Source organism: Pollicipes pollicipes, unplaced genomic scaffold (genome assembly GCF_011947565.3).
Source record: "Pollicipes pollicipes isolate AB1234 unplaced genomic scaffold, Ppol_2.1 Scaffold_7262;HRSCAF=8765_pilon_pilon_pilon, whole genome shotgun sequence".
In the NCBI taxonomy this organism is placed as follows: Eukaryota; Metazoa; Arthropoda; class Thecostraca; order Pollicipedomorpha; family Pollicipedidae; genus Pollicipes; species Pollicipes pollicipes.
Window position 1 is genome coordinate 6,179,661 of NW_023597055.1, and position 4,438 is coordinate 6,184,098.

General features: G+C 45.8%; 1 long non-coding RNA gene across 1 annotated transcript; it reads left to right on the forward strand.

Annotated features, from left to right (window-relative positions):
* The first annotated feature begins 2,138 nt into the window (after window positions 1-2,138).
* On the forward strand, window positions 2,139-4,438 carry LOC119113727 (uncharacterized). Its single transcript, XR_005095951.1, has 3 exons — window positions 2,139-2,219; window positions 3,485-3,595; window positions 4,338-4,438. It is a non-coding gene; the product is annotated as an uncharacterized LOC119113727 (long non-coding RNA).

Sequence of the window (4,438 nt, forward strand, 5' to 3'; positions counted from 1 at the left end):
TGGTAGCTGCTTCCTCCGCGTGCGACATTTTGTAAAGATATCATTATCTGGTGTTGTGTTGTATCTCTGTATCATATTGGTATTCTGTCTATGCGGAACATATACCCTAAAATTATTAGCTTGCTCGGTGTTGTAATCTTTCTGCATATGGATTTGATCTCATGCATGGGTAGGATTGTCGTTTTGAGCTGTGGAGATATTCTTGCACGAACATGTCCACTAATATTGATGGTGAGCTCAAAATGTCCCATGTCCGTATCACGCCTTCAATACTCAGCCAATTTCAAACGTTAAAAGCGCCAATCTTGCCCAGAAAGCTGTCAAATTTTCAAGTTAACGTCAATCTTAGCTGGTTCAGCAATGTAGCTGTCCAATACAGTGGCAGAAAGTTAGATGACATCTACACTAGGAAGTCAGAGCAATGGGTCCAGAATATGCCTCAGTGGCCAAACAATATAATGGAAAGACATTTGCCTACAAGACATTAAGGCATCTCAAACCCGGCAAGCACGGCTTGCATTCCAACGCGCAGAATGCTTTAAGAAGCAAAATGTAACTTTTGAGAAAACTGGGTGGGTATCATATGTCCGCGAAGAACACTAGCGTCATCTGTAAAGCAAGTATTGATACAGGTAGCGCCACCTAGGTTAATGTCGCAACGCCTATGCAAAATGCCGTGCAATTCAAAGCTAAGGCACTGAACTTGGTGTACAAGAGCAAGAGCACGTTTGGTGTACGGCAGAAGACATGATTTACCGGATGCCGAAAGCGTTTTAGCCGTATGTATCTTTTCAAACTGCCCAAAAGCTACCTCTGAAACCCTTCCTATGGGTTTGCAATGCTTTCGGTTCGCTCGGCGCCCCGTGATGACGTCACGGCAGGATTGACAGATAAGCTTTGAGGAGGGCCGAGTTGCATCAAAGGCCATGACTGCTCTAACATCCAAAGTAGTCCTGTGAGGAATGAATTCAGCGCCAAGAATTGATTGTATCGCCTTAGTTGTACAGGGCTTAGGCTGCAGAACAAATAAACAATGATTTGAGCCTGCTTACGTCACTTTTTTCCTGCTCACATCAAGTGACATGAACAAATGGTCAGTAACACAACTTACTATAAACAACGGCTCTGGATGTGATGATATGTTTCATGGCATGCGATCCCTCCCTAACACTTGCAGCAGTATGTGCGCCAGCGGCATGCACTTTGCTTGTTGCGGCTGCAGATTTTCGTTCGAAATTCGCGGTAGCTGACATTGCAGTGTCATATAAGAAGTACGAAAATGATTACTCGGCTGCACGTACACAACCAGGTGAAAAAACGTATTCTATAGTGCATGCGTCATGTATGTAGCATATGTCAATATGATTGCCGTATAGAACACATGCCGCTTCTGTGAGTGGCATCCTCACAATGAGGACATGAGGACACAGCACATGTATTAATCAATAGAGGTGATTGCCGTTTTTCGTGATCATCTTTGACCTTTGACCCTCGACTTGGCCTTGAATTCGACCCCATTTGTGACAAATAATTGCAGAAATGGACTCCCTGCAGCAGGAAATATCTCAAAAATCGTGTTGAACAACACTCCAATCCATAGAGAAAACAATTTTGAGACCGGACACACTTTCAGGATGGTGGCGGCCGCCATCTTGAATTCTGCGATATGTTCGGTTAAACAAGTAGCGCGTAAGCTAATTTGGGTTTCCAAGCTATATAGGGCATATTCCCGTGAAAAACGTTCGCGGTAGTCGACATTACAGTCTCATAAAAGATGCGTAAGGATGGTAACTTGACTAAAAACAGCTCGCAGCGTTCTAATTCAACGAGGTGAGTAACGCAACGCTTTATCAGAATCGGTCAGTACGTTCCATGTACATACATCCCAAATGCGTTCCATGGGCCATGTCGGCATTGTCCTCTACGCCCTACCCTGTGTGACTAAGCGCTACTCCGTGCACCAATGGCACGTTCGTAAACAAAGGTTGCGGTTGATGATATCACCTTGTTGTTGCAAATGTCGCCAGACATCACAGGCCTGTTTGTTGACCTTTGGAGGGACGAGATGATTGACGCCCCCTCCGCCTCATGGTCCGTTTTTGCCAGTATAAAAAGCGACCAAAGGCAGCATGGGCATATCCTGTTGAGTCGTCTCTCACCAAACATGCGTCTGCTACCATTAATCGTCGTGTTTTGTCTGGTGTTGGTGACCACTGAAGGTGAGCTTCTGGTGTTTCCCTTGGCAAAGTCCTCTTGCGTTGGTCGCTGCTCTTTAACAATGGAAGTATTTAACGGACATGACAACAAAAGGGCCCATAAGGAGACCATGAAAGTATTCTGTGTTAGCCGGGGCGTCGCAGCACCACACCAAGAGCTCTTGGTACTTGTTCTGTAAAGGTGAAAAAGTGCCCCAAAATCTGCTTCAAAAAGGAAGACATTCAGGGGTTTTAAAGGAAGTGTGTGACCATCAAAGAAGATTTCAAAGTCACGCTGTGATGAACCCTGGGGATGGACCTTATGTAATGATTATATTTGTGCTTCGGGCATTCAAGTGCAAATATCTGTGTGTGGTACATCTTTGGAAGTGAATAATTCATTGTAAGTCGTTCCATCATACTGCACTGCCAATTTCCACCTTTTTCACTGACTTTTCATGGCTGACAAAGTAGATACCACTAGTAGATGGCAACGGCAGGGAGAGCATGTCCCCCCAAAAAACTGGAGGGCCTTCTCCCCGCTTTCATATTTTCTGTGAGACCTATGGTGTACACGTCTGCACAAGAAAAACTGTCAGCTTTAGGTCTCATTTCCTCACATTCCTATGGCCACGTTTTTTTACCGTGTTAAGTCAGGTAAAACTGGTGTGCTAATGATAGGACTATTTTGGAGCAAACTGTCTCGCAAACTGTGATCTGAATGCGCATCTAGGCAAACTATCCAGCTGCTAAAATGACCCGGCCGAAGCTACTACTCATAGTAGTAGCTGCTATATTGAGCAGAATCGTTCTGGTCGACTGAACCACCCCAAGATGTCTTACCGGCACCCTGGCATTTGCACCAACCGGGTGGTGCGAAATCAACCGGATTTTTAATATCATTGGTCCTAGTAAACTGGGCGTGTCTGATCTAAATGTCAGTAAAAGATGCAAAAAGGTAAGACGATCTCATTCAGACCCCCGCAGAATGTGTTCGTGAGGTATTGAAGGGGCAATCACACCTCAACCAACCCAGGAGAATAATGTATTCTCTGTGGGTAGTCACGACTGTATGGTACCAAAGCTTTGACGGTAAAAGAGCCTTTTGGTTCCCTTCAGCAACGCATTAGGCCGCTAGCCACATGCCAGATCTGTACCTCAACTGCCAGCACCCCAGACCGTCGTGCATACAGGCATTGTATCGTGCTAAATGACTCCTGGAGTTCTAGCACGTCAAAAGTGTGGCAGGCTTCAACCATAAACGGAGGTAACCAACCGGTGCATTGCAGGTGGAAGGTGTCGCAAATTCGGCAAGGCGTGTGGAAAAGGGAACGGGGATGTGTGCCGCTGGTGTTGGAGGCCTCACAAGCGTCTCTGCTGTCTTCCGGGCGACACATACAGTACGTTCCATTCGTTGTCGCCTGGTGATGAGCAGACGTTGTCGCCATGGTGATGTGCGACGCTATGAACTACGGAACTTCAGCTCAAACTAGGGGTCGTTAGTAACATGTTCATGAACTGTTGTCATGCATCACATCGATAGCTTACAAGTAAGGTCTTCCCTTACGAGATGTGCTGTTTAGTTCTAACATAAGCTCGGGTGTGTGTGAAGTTGCCCCGGATGTTTTGTTTTTTTCAAAATGGATTGCGAACGGCGCGGCGTGGTCATACAGAACTTTGCATAGCTGTAAACATTTAAAGGCTGGATCTTACGCTATGCAAGATTTAGGCATTTTTTGCAAGGTCACTCACCCATTGCAGGCCAACATCAGGCTGTGACTCTCAGTGAGGACTATTTCTAGGAGTGGTGCATTTCTGAACCACTGTGGATTTGTGCTACGCGAAACCCCAGCTAAAGCGGAGGTTGACTGTGAGATACTTATCAACTCATGTCATACATGGCGTTGATCGCTCGCCCATCAGGCTTTCTCTCATGAAATGCGCTCTTCAGGTTTCTTAGAGATGCAACATGTATTTCGAGCATTGCATTTGCTCATATTAGCAGCGATTTTTTAGTCATGGGATGGTTGTCATAGCTTCTACATTCAAATTGGCGGACGTTATGTTCGTCGAAGCTACATCAACGTGCTGCAGAGGATTCAACATCCACAAATCCCTGAGGCGACCGTTCTCTAATTTCAGGTGACTGCGGGAGAAAATGCAGTTTCCCAAATACCTGCAGCACACTAAACGGCGATTGTCACAAAGGATGGTGCTGCGTATACTGCAAAGGAAAACATTGC